At 40.9% G+C, this 16366-nt stretch overlaps 1 pseudogene; it reads right to left on the bottom strand.

Annotated features, from left to right (window-relative positions):
* Positions 1–457: 457 nt before the first annotated feature.
* On the bottom strand, positions 458–1466 carry LOC114683756 (annotated as a pseudogene).
* Between the last annotated feature and the right edge of the window lie 14900 nt (positions 1467–16366).

The following is a 16366-nucleotide window of genomic DNA, read 5'->3' as shown; positions in this document are numbered from 1 at the left end:
AAGCTGCCTTACCCGTCAATCCCAGACAGGAAGTCAGCAACCTGGAATGAAGGAATAACCTCACTTGGTTAACAGGACAAACTTCCCTCTTGTTTGTCTTTGTAACTGATTTCTTTCCTTTTTACCATGGGTTCCATCTTGTTGACAAAGAATTTGGTTTTATTTGCAAAGTGGAGTAAAGAAAATATCCTGATTAGAGTGTTCAATTTTGTTGAAGGTGCTCAAGGATCAGACTTTTTAAAAAAGGTCAACTGAGCTAGTTAGTAGAAATCATCAGGTATGTTTGCTAAACAAATAAAAGCAGCATCATTTAAAACTGGGTGAGAAATTCCAGGCATTACTGTAATATAGACAATCAAAAGAAGGCAGATGACCTTTGATTAAACCCATCAGAGGGTGAGCTAGGAGAAGACTCAGGACAGAGCCTGATTCCCAAGGGTCTATGTCCAGAGGCACATCAGAAGGTCTCTTCCTCCCACAGATACTGGAACACAGATGAGAAGTCTTTCTTTGAGTAGCCTTTGGCACACAGCATCCTGTATATCTGGTGGGCCAGGTTTCCTAGAAGAATTGGGGTCTTGGTGCTGGTGGCAGAGTCTTGAGTCAATCCCAGATCCTTAGCCATGAGTGTTGTTCCAAATCCACCTTGGTAGTTATTAGAGGAGGGGACTCCATCCATCACCCCAGGCACAGGATTGTAAGTGTCACTGGACCAACATTGTCCCAAGCTCATATTCAGGATCTTAGCCAACAATTTTGGGTCAAGCCCTGACCTGATTCCAAGATTCATAGCTTCAGTGGTTCTAATCATGCTTATAGCCAACAGCATGTTGTTGCAGATCTTTGCAGACTGCCCAGTCCCAACAGCTCCACAGTACATCACATTGGAGCCCATGCACTCCAGCAACTCTTTGGCAGCAGCAAATTCATCTCAACTCCTCCCACCATAAATGTCAGGTTCCCACACTGAGCAGCTCCTACACCACCAGAAACAGGGGCATCCATGAAAACAGCTCCCATTTTCTCAACTTCTTTCGCCAATTCTTTTGAAACTGAAGGATCAATAGTACTGGAATCTATTAATAATGAGCCTTTCTTCACTTTTTTTAGAATTCTATTTGCTCCAGTATAAACTTCTACTGAATTCAGACTGGTGGGCAGCATTGTGATAATCCTGTCAGCCTTTTCAGCTACATCTGCTGAGGAAGACACTACCTGTTCACCAGCTCCTGTGAAACTCTTTGCATGCATCAGGGAACACATCATAGAGAATGAGTGGACAGCCATGTTTCATGAGATTTTTTTGCCATTGGATTTCCCATGTTTTCCAATCCAATGAACCCAACTGGAGTCTTAGAAGCCATTGACCTAGAACACACTGCTGCAAGGTTGGCTGTGGGCCGCCGCTGGCTGCTCCAATACCAGGCATGGGAGGCTGCTCCTCGGAGCCCCAAGGAGGCTGCCATGCTGCCCTGCCCCGCCTCTGCACCGTCACCTTGGCCGCCTCACATTCGGCCTGCCGCTGAGAGTGTGCACAGCCCCACTAGCTGGCACCACAGCCTCTAATGTTTTTCTGAAGTTAAAAATCCCAAAGACGACACAATCCAGATTCTCTGTGTAATATCCATCTTTATGTGGCTTATTTTATACTACCTTTACTTTCTCTTTAAAGACTTTATTTTTAAAAAACTATCTATTTTTTATATAACTATATATTCCTTTTTCTCTCTCTTCCAAGTCTACATACATTTTATACATTTAAAGTCTTGTTCCACCTGAATCTGTCTTATTGTGAATCTATTGTTTTAAACTGCAGCATTACTAGGGCTAAAATATCAGCTTTGGCTGGTGGCTCCGCCCATCTCAGCTTCCCAACATGGCAGTGGTACATTGTTTACTGCCAGCTCTGGGAGCCATCAACTCTTAGAACAGTGTTTCTATGCTTCTATCAAAGCAGTATGTAGCTCAGAAACCTCTTTTTTTTTTTTTTGTACTAGCAAAGACTAAATCTACCATGCAGCGTAATGTGCCACTTGTAGACTCTTCATTCCCACCATACTGCCAGTCAAACATGAATGCCAGGAACCTGCCAACTTGAGAGAGACAACTAGGAGGCTGTTTTTAGCTCTGTTTTAGAATATTTTTTCTCAGGTTTTAGGTGGAAACTCTTGCCAACCTGTTGGGCGCCATTTGTAGCTAGAGTTTTCCTGGTCCTGCCTGGCCCACGGACAAATCTCTCTTACCCGCCAGTCCCGCAGCTGCTCAGATCCAACCGAATAAACACACAGAGACTTATATTACTTATAAACTGTATGGCCATGGCAGCTTCTTACTATCTAGTTCTTCTATCTTAAATTAACCCATACCTATTAGTCTACAAGTTGCCACGTGGCTCTTGGCTTACCAGTATCTTACATCTTACTTTTCATGGCAGTGGCTGGCAGCAGCTCTCTGCCTCAGCCTTCCACTTCCCAGAATTCTCTTCTCTGCTTGTCTCACCTATACTTCCTGCCTGGCTACTGGCCAATCAGCATTTTATTTATGCAGAGCAATATCCACAGCAAGACATGGTGACATGCAGGCAGACATTGTGCTGGAGAAGTGACTGAGGGTCCTACATCTTACAGGCAACAGAAAATGCTCTCAGATACTGGGGGTAGCTTGAGCATAGGAGACCTCAAAGCCTACTCCCACAGTGACATACTTCCTCCAACAAGGCCATACCTACTCCAAAAAAGCTGCATCTTCTCATAGTGCCATTCCCTTTGTGGGGACATTTGTTTCAAACAACCACATTCCACTCCCTAGTCCCCAAAGGCTTGTAGACACATCATGATGTAAAAATGCATTCAGTTCAACTTCGAAAGTCTCCATAGTCTATAACAGTCTCAACAATGTTTAAAAGTCTAATGTGCAAAGTCTCTTCTGAGATTCATGAAATCTTTTATTTATAATTTCCTATAAAATCAAGCCGGGTGGTAGCAGTACACGACTTTAATCCCAGCACTCGGGAGGCAGAGGCAGGCAGATCTCTGTGAGTTTGAGGCCAGCCTGGTCTCCAAAGTGAGTTCCAGGAAAGGCGCAAAGCTACACAGAGAAACCCTATCTCAAAAAACCAAAAAAAAAAAAAAACCTATAAAATCAAAATAAAAAAGTGGATCACACACTTCCAATATATAGTGGCACAGGATATACATTACCATTCCAAAATGTAGGAAAGGGAGCATAGTGAGAAAATACTAGACCAAAGCAAAACCAAAATCCAGCTGGGCAAACTCAAAGCTCTGCAGTTCCTTGTCTGATATCAAAATGCTCTTCAGATTGCCAACTCCTTTCAGTTTTGTTAACTGCAACACACTTCTTTCTCTTGAGCTGGTTCCACTCCCTGTTAGCAGCTCTTATCAGCAGATATCCCAAGACTCTGACATCTCTAACATCTTGGGGTCTTCAAGGCAATCCAGACTTCACCTTCACAGCTTCACACAATGTCCTCTCTAGACCTCCATTCAGAGACACCCTGACACATGCCTGGCCTTAGAAGCTTTCATTAGGCACGGAATAAATTCCATAACCCATTTTTCCATCCTTAACTCTAAATCTAGAACCATGTGGCCAAATCTGCCAAGTCCTGCTGCTTACTGGGGCTGGAACATGGCCCCCTTGTTTAATAACATCTTCACAAGCTTTCTGTTTTTGATTGTTACCTTTACTAACTAAGCTTGGCTGTCCTAGAACTTGCTCTGTAGACCAGGCTGGCCTCAAACTTGGAGACCTGCCAGCCTCTGCCTTCTGAGTGCTGGGATTAATAGCATGCACCACAACACCTGGCTCTAAACTTTCCTTTATTTCCTTTTCACAAGATGGAAACTTAGCTAGGTGGGATCTGGCCCTGAGGTCACCACTCCCTTTATCCCATTTCTTAATCTGTTTGTCTCCTTGAATACAGGATTTAGCTCTATTATACTTCCTGGTGCCTCTTTTCTCAATTTGTACATTTTCTATGTTTAATTGTTCAGCTTGCTCCTTTTCATTATAAATCTTTATTAGAGTTAACACTAGTAACCATTCAACAGAGTTGATACTAGCTATTTTGAGATTTCCTTTGCCAACTGAATTAATATAAAACTCTTCACTTTAGCCTCAGGCCAACTGTCTGGACAAGGGCAAAAGCAGTCACTTTCTCCACCAAAATATCATAAGAATTATCTCTAGGGAACATACTAAAATTCTTCTCCTTTGAAACCTCTTGAGCTAGCACCTAACAGTTCAAATAACTCTTTGCACCACTGTCTTCCATGTTCCTACTAAGACAACTCATTAAGCGATGCTTAAAGCATTCCACTGCTTCTTAACCCAAACTCCTAAAGACCATATATCTCCAAATGAAAACATGGTCAGTCATATCACAGCAATACTCCAGTCCCTGGTACAAACTTCTGTCTTAGGGTTTCTATTGCTGTGAAGAGACACCATGACCACTGCAACTGTTATGAAGGAAAACATTTAATTGGGGTGGTTCCCTTACAGTTCAGAGGTTCAGCCCATTATCATCATGGTGGAACATGGAGGCATGTAGGCAGATGTGCTGGAGTATCAGCTGAGAGTCCTATGTTTTGCACACAACAGAAAATTGTCTTTGACACTGGAAGTAGCTTGAGCATAGGAGACCTCAAAGCCCACTCCCACAGTGACACACTTCCTCCAACAAGGTTATACCTACTCCAACAAGCCATACATCCTAATAGTGCTACTCCCTTTGGGAAGCATTTTCTTTCAAACCACCACAGGCTGCAAGTATATTGTTGAGATATTTTGCCTCTGGGTTCATCAGGGAGGTTGGTCTGTGATTTTCTTGTGTGTGTGTGTGTGTGTGTGTGTGTGTGTGTGTGTGTGTGTATTTGTTTTTAATATCAGAGTAATTCTATCTTCTTAAAAAGAGATTGGCAGTATTCTTTTCTTTTATATTTTATAAAATGGCTTGAGAAGCATTGGTGTTCTTCTTTGAAGGTCTGGTAAAATTTACCAGTGAATCTATCCAGGCAAGGACTTTTTGTAGCTGTGAGATTTTTTTTTTAGTTGCTACTTCAATCTCACTACTTGTTATAGGTTTGTTTGAAATGTTTGTCTTACCTTGGTTTAATTTTGGTATTTAATTTTACATCTAGAAATTCATCCATGTCCTTAAGATTTCGTATTTTATTGGGATATATATTTTCAAGATAAAATCTGATGTTTTGAACTTCATTGGTGTCTGTTGTAATGACTCCCTTTTCATCTCCTGTTTTATTGATTTGAGTCTTTTTCTTGGCTAGTCTGGCTAAGGGTTTGTCAATTTTATTTATCTTTTCAAAGAGCCAACTCTAACTGAGTCTTTGTACATTTTTTGTTGCTATTTGCATTTCATTAATTTCTTCTCTGGTCTTAATGATTTCCTTCCATATAGTAACTTGATGTTTGACTTCTTCTTTCTCTGGAGCTTTAAGGTGTATCACTAGGTTGTTTATTGAGACCTTTGTAGATGTAACAGTCTTATTAAATAGGAAACAGAGCCAAATGCAGAGTTAAAAGCCCAAGAGGTCAGAATAGCAGCTAAGAGCTGATACTAAAAACCCTTTCTTACCCTTCACTGCTGCTGCTGCCGTCCTTCCCCTCAGAAAGAGACCTACTTCCTGTGTATCTGTCTTTTTATTGACTTTCTGTTCTGCCTTCTCATTAGTTGTAAACCCAACCACATGACCTCCTCTATGTCATGCCTGTCTATACAGACCTCTAGATCTCTATGGTTGGTATTGAGATTAAAGGTGTGTGTCTCCATGCTGGATGTATCCTTGAACACACAGAGATCTGCCTGCCATGTGATCAGGATTAAAGGTGTGCGCCACCAACACCTGGCTTCTGCTATGGCTTGCTATTAGCTCTGACCCCCAGGCAACTTTATTTATTAACATACAAATAAAATCACATTTCAGCACAAATATCACCATAGACCTTCAATTTCTTTTTTTTTTTAATTAAATTTAATTTTACATATCAGTCACGGATTCCCTTGTTCTCCCCCCTCCGAACCCACCCCACCCTACCTCCCACCCCACCCCACCCCCCACTCCCCCCACCCCCACCCCGCCTTCCCCCAGCCCACCCCCCATTCCCATCTCTTCTGGGGCAAAGACTCTCCTGAGGATTGGGTTCAACCTGGTAGATTCAGTCCAGGCAGGTCCAGTCCCCTCCTCCCAGGCTGAGCCAAGTGTCCCCATATAAGCCCCAGGTTCCAAACTGCCAGTTCATGCACTGAGGACAGGACCCGGTTCCACTGTCTGGAGGCCTCCCAAGCAGATCAAGCTAATCATCTGTCTTATTTATCTGGAGGGCCTGATCCAGTTGGGGGCTCCTCAGCTATTGGTTCATAGTTCATGTGTTTCCTTTCGTTTGTATATTTGTCCCTGTGCTTTTTCCAACCTTGGTCTCAACAATTCTCGCTCATACAAACCCTCCTCTTTCTTGCCAATTGGACTCCTGGAGCTCCACCTGGGGCCTGACCGTGGATCTCTGCATCCGGTTCCCTCAGTCATTGAATGGGGTTTCTAGCATGACAATTAGGATGTTTGGCCAGGTGGCCTTCGAATACTTCAGAGATCTATTCAGAGGGCCTGATCCAGTTGGGGGCCCCTCAGCCTTTGGTTCATAGTTCATGTGTTTCCATTTGTTTGGCTATTTGTCCCTGTGCTTTATTCAACCTTGGTTTCAACAATTCTCGCTCATATAAACCCTTCTCTTTCTCACTAATTGGACTCTTGGAGCTCCACCTGGGGCCTAGCCATGGATCTCTACATCCAGATTCCTCAGTCCTTGCATGGGGTTTCTGGCATGATTATTAGGGTGTTTGGCCATCCCATCACCAGAGTAAGACCTTCAATTTCTTAATGAAGAAACTTAGCGATACAAACTGCCTTCTTAGGATGGCTTTCATAGTATCCCATAAGTTTTGATATGTTGTATTTTTATTTTCTTTTGATTCTATGAACTTTTACACTTCCTTCTTCATTTCTGCAATGATCCATTCATTGGTCAATAGGATATTGTTTACTCTTCATGAGTCTGTGTGATTGTTTACTCTTCATGAGTCTGTGTGTGCTCTGGGAGGTTTCTCTTACTGTTAATTTTTAATCTGTTCCATTGTGATCAGGTAGGCTTCAAGGAATTATTTCAACTTTCCTGTATTTGTTGAGACTTGCTTTGTGTCCTAGTATGTGATCAATTTTAGAGCAAGTTTTATGAGCTTCCAAGAAGAATATGAATGCAGTCATGTTTTAGGAAATCTTCTGTAGATATCTATAAAGTCAATTTAAAATTTTTTCCTTACTTTCTTTAGTTTTTTCAGAATGTAAGGCAAGGTATTTGATCATATTTTCTCCTTCCCCCTCTGTCTCAAAAACCCAATCTAACTTTGTGATATATGTTTTTAAAAATCCATCAAGTACAGTTGGTGCTGCCCACATAGTCTTGAATATGTGGCCTTCCACTGGAGTGTGGTCAACACACCAGGAGCCACACTCTTAAAGACAATGGAATTTTTCTCTCCCAGTAGCTATCAATTGACAGTAGCTCATTAGCTAGAGATTATATGTACACATATAAAAATAATTTAAATGGAGTTACCTTTTTTCTTTTATTCTTCTCTCATACATTACATCCTGACCAGTTTCCCCTCCTTCTACTTTTCTCCATTCTTCCTCCCATCTTCTCCTCCCCTGGATCCACTCCTCCTACAATTTTCTTGAAAAAAAAAAACCAAACCATCAGTTCTCCCAAGGAGATCAACTGAACATGGCATGACAAGTTACAATAAGACTAGGCACAAACCCTCATAACAAGGCTGGATGAGGCAACCCAGTAGGAGGAAAGGGGTCCTAAGAGCAGGCAAAAGAGTCAGAGACACACACCCTTACTCCCATTGTTAGGAGTCCCACAAGAGCACACAGCTACACAACCATATTATATATGCAGAGGCCCTAACTCAGACCCATACAGGGTCTATGATTATTGCTTCAGTTTCTGTGATGCCTTATGAACCATGCTTAGTTGTTCCTGTGGACTATGTCCTCATGGTGTCCTGAAATACCCCTCATCTTCTGCAGGGTTCCCCTGGCTCTGCCTAGTGTTTGGCTGTTGGTCTCTGCATCTTCCCCAATCAGATGCTAGATGATGCCTCTCTGATGACAATTGGACTAGGCACCCATCTATGAGTATAGCAGAATATCATTAGTAATCATTTCATTGATTTTTTTACAGTTGCGTTTGGTTCTCTCCTGGGTATTTAGCATCTTTACCCTCTAGTTCCTGGCCATCCAGACAGTGTCAGGTGTGGGCTCTCTCTCATGATGTGGACCTCAATTTGGGTGAGTCATTAGTTAGCTACTCTCACAAGTTCTGCACCATTACTCCTGCACATCTTGTAGGCAGGACAGATTGTAGGTTGAAGGTTTTGTGGCAGGGTTGATGTCCTAGACCCAATGCTAGAAACCTTGCCTGGTTATATAAGGTATCCAGTTCAGGCTCCTTATGCCCCATTACTAAGAGTCTTCACTAGGGCCACCCTAAAAAATTCTAGGGAGTTTCCACTGTACTAGGTTTTCCACATCATACCCCAAATGCACCCCAATTCCAGTTGTCTCCCCCAGTATTCTCTCCCTCTACCCCTGCCCCATCCAGCCCCATCCAGTTCCCATCTCCACCTGCCCCCAGCCCACTCAGAAAATCTATGCTATTTCCCCTTCCCAGGGAGATCCTTGTGTCCCCCTTTGAGCCCTTGTTACTTAGCTTCTCTGGGCCGGTGGAATATAACACGATTATCTTTTACTTCAGAGCTAATGTCCACTTGTAAGTGAGTACATACCATGTTTGTCTTTCTGGGTCTGCACTATCTCACTCAGGAAGACTTTTTGAAGTTATGTCCATTTGCCTGCAAATTTTATGTTGTCACTGTTTTTAATAGCTAAGTAATAGTTCACAGTGTAAATATACTACATTTTCTTTATCCATTCTTTGTTTGAGGGTCATTTAGGTTGTTTTCAGTTTCTGGTAATTATGAATAATGCTGCTAGGAACATACTTGAGCAAGTGTCCTTGTGATAGGATATCATGTTTTTTGGGAACATGCGTCAAGAGTGGTATAACTGGATCTTAAGGTAGATCAATTCTCAATGTTCTGAGGAACTATCATATTGATTTCCATAGTGGTTGTGTAGCTAGAGTTTCCCTGCCTTGCCCACAGTCAGGACAAATCTTTGTCACCTGCCAGTCCCACAGCCACTCAGACCCAACCAAGTAAACAGAGACTTATATTGCTTACAAACTGTATGGCCGTGGCAGGCTTCTTGCTAACTGTTCTTATAGCTTAAATTAATCCATTTCCATAAGTCTATACCTTGCCACGTGGCTGGTGGCTTGCTGGCGTCTTCACATGCTGCTGATCATGGCGGCGGCTGCAGTGTCTCTCTGCCTCAGCCTTCTGCTTCCCAGAATTCTCCTCTCTCCTTGTCCCACCTACTTCCTGCCTGGCCACTGGCCAACCAGTGTTTTATTTATTGACCAATCAGAGCAATTTGACATATAGACCGTCCCACAGCATGGTTGTATGTGTTTACACTCCCACTATCAATGTATGAATGTTCTCCTTGCTCCACATCCTCTCCAGCATGAGCTGTATGTAGCTTGTGCTTTTTAATCTTAGCCATTCTGACAGGTGTAAGATAGAATTTCAGAGTCACTTTGATTTGCATTTCATGGCCAAGGATGTTGAACATTTCCTTAAGTATTACTCAGTCATTTGAGATTCTTCTATTGAGAATTCTCTGTTTAGGTCTGTACTCCATTTTTTAATTGGATTATTTGGTTTTTTGATGTCTAGGTTTTTGAGGTCTTTATATGTTTTAGAGATCAGCCCTCTGTTGGACGTGAGGTTGGTGAAGATTTTTCCCCATTCTGTAGACTGCTGTTTTGTTCTACTGACAGTGTCATTTGTCTTCCAGGCTTTTCAGTTTCCTGAGGTCCCGTTTATTTATTGTTGATGTTAGTGTCTGCATTATTGGTGTTCTATTCAGAAAGTTGTCTCCTGTGCAAATGAGCTAACGGCTATCCCATTCCCCATTTTCTCTCCTTTTGCCCATTGAAATCCTGAATATTTATCTATGGTATAGTGTACATATTTTAATTTTCCAAATTCTGCAAAATTAAACACAACCATTTGCCAAATTTCATTTCTTTGAGTACCTTTTATTTTACTTCCTGCAGGTAATGGAGTTTAATTATATAAGGAACAAGTAGGACATTTTCTTAGCATTTCCTTGACTTGTTGCCAAGTGATGGAAAAATCTTTTTTTAAACCCCTGCTATAGATATTGTGTTTTTTATGAAATTCCGATGCCTCCAGCACATTTGCTATTAATAACTGATCAATTTCATCATTACCTTGTGCCAGAGGGCCCGGAAGACCCCTATGGGATCTGGTATGTTTTATATATGGGATGATTCCTATTCCTAACTAGTTCCTGTAATGGTATCAATAATGAAGTTAATTCTGACTCATCAGGAATAAGTTCAGCAGTTTCAATGTGTAAAACTACTCTTTCTGCATATTGATAGTGATTATATTAAGAGGTTCTGGAAAATCTAATAATACCATGAGAATAGCATATAATTCTGACTTTTGAACAGAATCATTAGGGCTTTGAGCAACTTTATTCAAATTTTCTGATTTATAAACTGCCTTTCCTGGTTTATTTGCATGAATATAGAATTTAGGTGCTCCAGAAATTGGTGTTTCTCATACAAAGTAATGAAAGATTCAGTTAATTCTCTTTATGAATTGAAGTCTCTTGCTTTTGGGATATCTGTTGTTAATATCTCTCAAAAAAAGTACTGCAAGCTCTTTGCTAATGTTCATTTTCTGCCCATAAAGAGGAAATTTCAGCATTAGTAAAAGGTACTATAATTTTTGTTGGATCCATTACTGTCAATTGATGGAGTCTTAATTTTCCTTTTAGAATCAACTCAGAAACCTTTTCTGCATGCATTTTTAATTCTTTTTACTCGGTGTGGTAAAAATATTCCTTCTAAGATAATACCTTCCCTCTGCATTAAAATTCCTATAGAGGAATGTGTAGAGGGTAAAATAACCAGGATGCAATCAATCTCTGGATCCAAACAATCCATATGTACATCCTATAATTTCTTTTCCATCAAAGCCAATTCTCTCTCAACTTCAGTTGATAATTCTCTTGGACCATTTAAATCTTTGTCACCTTTTAAGGTTTGAAACAAATTACTCAGTTCTTGAGTTGTTACTTCCATAATGGGCTGTAGATAGGCAATGTCTCCCAGCAATTTTTGAACGTCATTAAGAGTCCACAATTGATCTCTCCTGATTTGTACCTTTTTGGATTAAATTTTTATAAATATATTTTATATCCTAAATAATTAATAGAATCTCCTCTTTGTATTTTTTTCAGGAGCAATTTGTAATCCCCAACAGGGCAAAAATTTCTTTACTTCTTCAAACATTTTCTCTAAAGTATCTATAGATTACAGACTGAGGAAACTGATTACAAATCATTTCCAATGGCTATCATATAAAATATTGGCACAGGGTAGAGCTGTTTAAGATCCCTTGTGGGAGAACATTCCATTGATATCTCTTAACACACTGAGAATTATCATAAGTAGGCATCATGAAGGCAATTTTTTTCTCTATCCTTTTCTTGTAAAGGTATAGTGAAGAAACAATCTTTTAAATTAATAGCTATAATAGACCATCCTTTAGGTAATAGAGAAGGCAGGGGAATTCCAGGCTATAAAGAGCCCATTGGCTGAATCACCTTGTTAATAATCCTTAGATCTGTTGCCATTCTCTGTAGTGGGTAGCCATTCCAGCTTGGTTCTGGAAGTTCCAACCCCCATTGAGACTCTGGCAACTGTCACGCCTACGAGGCGGGGCGAGGGGAGGCGCCTGGGGACCCAAGAGCTGGATGGGCCAGCTCTTGCTCTGGGCGCTCTCTCGGTGCCGGGACGCTGACCAGTGCAGATTGACTGTGTAGAGCTCCGGAGAACACCGCTGGACTGCATTACACCTTCCCCAGACCCTGCGACCTACCCATTACTTAATTTGTGAGTTACGCCATTAAATAAATATCCTTTTAACTACGTGGAGTGGCCAAAATAATTTCTCCAATATCTGGCGCTCACGTGGGGCAAACTCCAAAGGCCTGGGCGGCTCCCGCCGTCTCCTCCCTAGCTGGCGGGTACCTAAACCCGCCTGCAAAGTTCCATATAACCAGGGAACACCTACACGGTTCCATTCCCGAAAAAGGGAGCAGCTAGTCCTATCTCAATTCCCTAGCTTAGCCCCAGACCAGCGAAAGAGGCAGGAGAGTGCTAGCTCCGATTTCCGCCATCTCCGCCATTCTGCCATCTCCCTCCGACTCCAGCCAAGATCGCCAGCAGGCCCTGTTTCGGAGCTGTACCAACGCCACCTGCTGGCTGAAAAGGGCTACTACACGAAAGGTAAGCATATTGTTTCAAGTAAAGGTACTTGATAATTTTACACCTTAAAATTGACTAACAAATTTTGAGTAATTCGTGTAATATGGCCGACAACATTACCTCACAAGAATTTAAAAACCTTTTTGCCTGTATGATGAATGACATCTTCCTGGAAATATACGACATTCCTAAGGCATATCTGGGCTATACCATTTTGGCATTCATCATAATAATTCACACAGTGTTCAAACACTGGTTTAAGAACAAAGATGAGTCATTATTGGGACTGATACAGGCTTTAAAAGATAGCAATGAAGGCTTACAGAAAAAGATTCTCTCTCTGGAATCTGCTTTCAAAGATAGCAATGAAGGCTTAGAGAAAAGGATTCTTTCTCTAGAATCTGCTAATCAGGATTTACAAAACAGGCTTGTACCCAAAATTGATTTTATTGATAATAAATATGAATATTTAATGGATAGAACACTAACTCTCCAGAGTGAAGTTGTGGCTACTCAGACAGTATATAAGGAAGAAAGATTATCGTTAATTGATAGGATAAGGTCCATGGAATCATGTGTTTCTGAGGAACATAAAAACTTCTATGATTCCATGAGAAATATGGAGTCCCTTGCAAGAGAGGAGGTTCACTCCCTAGAACAGACCCTAGGTGCTCGTTTGCAAGCCCTAGAAGAAACTCTCAGTAAACATGACAAGGGAACTAATAAGCAGAAGGTCAAGACCATAGAGGTTGTAACATCTCCAAATGGCTCTCATACAATGGCTTATCCTGTTATTGTCCATGAGAAGCCAGCAGATGACACACACCCCGAGCCATATATGACATATACATTACAACCAATTTCAACAAGGGACTTTAAAAATATAAAGGAAGCAGTAGTTACGTATGGGATACAATCCACATATGTAAAACAGATGTTAAATTCGTGGTCTACCTCACATAGAATCATTCCAGATGACTGGCATCAGTTAATTTCAGCTGTTCTAGAATATAGTCAGCAGTTACAGTGGAAAAGCTGGTTGAGAGAAGAGGCAAAAAATTTAGAACAACAAGGTAAAATCAGAGGTTTTGTGATCTCCCAAGATCAAATACTTGGTGAGGGATGTTTCGCTGACAGGAATGTACAAGCCACTTATGATGAGCATACAATATCCCTATGCCGTACAGCAGCTCTAAATGCTTGGGAAAAAATTCCAGAACCTGGAAAACCAACTGAGGTATACACAAAGATATTTCAGGGACCGCAGAACCCTTCACTGATTTTTTACAAAGACTGAACAGAGCTATAACAAGAGCTGTGTCAGACAAAGAATTAAGAAAAGTATTAACTGAGTCCTTGGCATTCGACAATGCTAATGCAGAATGCAGAAGAATACTTACACCATTAAAGATCAGATCAGCTCCTTTGGAAGAATGGATTCAATATACTAATGGTGTTCAGTCTCTTAACTACAGTAATGAGGCTTGGATAGGAGAGACAAATCCCAGAGGTGAAAGAAGGCCCCGTGTTACCAAATGTTTTAAGTGTGGTACACCAGGTCATATAAGTAAAAACTGTACATGGGGTACTCCTAGAAGCAATACTCCTTCTAGGAATAGCCTAAACAGGAGACCCCAACCACCTCCTGGATTATGTAGAAGATGTGGCAAAGGCCGACATTGGACCAGTGAGTGCAGATCAAAAATAGATATACAAGGCAACCCTTTACTGGCGGGAAACGCCTCAGGGGCCTCTTGCAGGCCCCCAAACCAAACGTAGTACGAACATTCCCTGCCACTGTGGAAGAAATTCCTCTCCAGGACAACTGAATAAACCAATGCCTAATGTAAAAACTGATACTGCAATGGATGATAAAACAGCTTTGATAGCTGGATCACAGTTTACAAAGAACACTATAAAACAAATATTTTGGCAGACTTCCATAAATGAACAAAGACCAAAGCTTAGAATTCGAATTAATGGCCTGGTTCTGGAGGGCCTGGTAGACACAGGTGCAGATGTGACTATAATTACACCAAAATCATGGCATCCAAATTGGCCTCTTCAAGAGGTAGATGTCCAACTGTTAGGGATTGGCACCCTATCTCAGATAAAACAGAGTTCGAGATGGGTTGAATGCATAGGGCCAGAAGGACAGAGAGGAAGGCTGAAGCCTTATGTAGCAAATGTAGCAGTAAATCTTTGGGGCCGAGATCTGTTACAACAGTGGAATACCCAGATTAAAATTCCTACACTTTCAGAAAAGGAATACAGACCAATGCATGTTTCTAGGAATAATATCATAACATGCTATAAAAATCAGTCACCAACCATTCAGGCTGTTCACAAACAGAGCACGACTGTTGTTGAACTCTCAGAAGTACCAACTGCCTTACCTTTAAAATGGCTAACTAATAAACCTGTCTGGGTTGGACAATGGCCTTTGACAAAAGAGAAGCTACAAGCTTTAGAACAGCTGGTTCAAGAGCAGTTAAATGCTCAACACATTGAAGAATCTACCAGTCCTTGGAATTCTCCTGTATTTGTTATTAAAAAAAAATCTGGTAATTGGAGAATGCTGACAGATCTGAGAGCTATTAATAAAGTAATTCAGCCAATGGGCTCCCTACAGACTGGGATGCCCTTGCCCTCTATGCTACCAAAAGAATGGCCTATAATAGTTATTGACTTAAAAGACTGTTTCTTTACCATACCCTTACAGGAAAATGATAGAGAAAAATTTGCCTTCACAGTACCTAATTATAATAATTCTCAGCCAGTCAAGAGATATCAATGGAAGGTCCTCCCACAGGGAATGTTAAACAGTCCTACTTTGTGTCAATACTTTGTGCAGAAACCATTAGAGATAATTCGTGTAAAGTTTCCACAATCCATAATTTATCACTATATGGATGATATCCTATTAGCTGATCAAAGTTAGATACATTGGAAAGCATGTTTGAAGAAGTAAAAAAGTTTTGCCTCGCTGGGGACTGCAAATTGCTCCTGAAAAAATACAAAGAGGAGATTCTATTAATTACTTAGGATATAAGATAGAGCTACAAAAAATTAGACCCCAAAAGGTACAACTAAGAAGAGATAGATTGAAGACTCTTAATGATTTTCAAAAGTTATTAGGAAGCATTTCCAACTTACTGGGTATCATGGGAATACCCAAAGATGGACTACAAAATTTGGCTAATACTCTAGAAGGGGACAAAGAATTAAATAGTCCAAGAGAATTATCAGCCGAAGCTGAGAAGGAATTGGCTCTAGTAGAAAAGACAATTCGAGAAGCACATGTGGATCGTGTGGATCCAGAACTTAAATGCATTCTTGTCATATTCCCCTCCAGACATTCCCCAACAGGTATTTTGATGCAGAGGGAAGATATTATATTGGAATGGATATTCCTACCACGTAAACCAAATAAGAAATTAAAGACTTATATAGAAAAGATCTCTGATTTGATTCAAAAGGGTAAATTAAGACTTCGCCAGTTGACAGGAATGGACCCAGCAGAAATTGTAGTACCATTAACTAATGAGGAAATTTCATCACTATGGAAAGATAATGAATACTGGCAGAGAGCCTGCAGTAACTTTTTGGGAGAGATTAACAACCACTATCCAAAAGCAAGAGAATAGAATTCATAAAGAAGACTGAATGGGTCCTTCCTCACATTGTACGACAAAAGCCAATTTCTGGAGTCCTCACATTCTATACTGATGCAAATAAATCAGGGAAAGCAGGATATAAATCAGGAGACTTAAGTAAAGTGGTGCAAAGTCCATATAGCTCTGTACAAAAGGCAGAACTGTATGCCATT

Source organism: Peromyscus leucopus, chromosome 14 (genome assembly GCF_004664715.2).
Source record: "Peromyscus leucopus breed LL Stock chromosome 14, UCI_PerLeu_2.1, whole genome shotgun sequence".
Lineage (NCBI taxonomy): Eukaryota > Metazoa > Chordata > Mammalia > Rodentia > Cricetidae > Peromyscus > Peromyscus leucopus.
The sequence above is the reverse complement of the archived record's forward strand: the minus strand, read 5'-3'. Positions and strand labels throughout refer to the sequence as shown.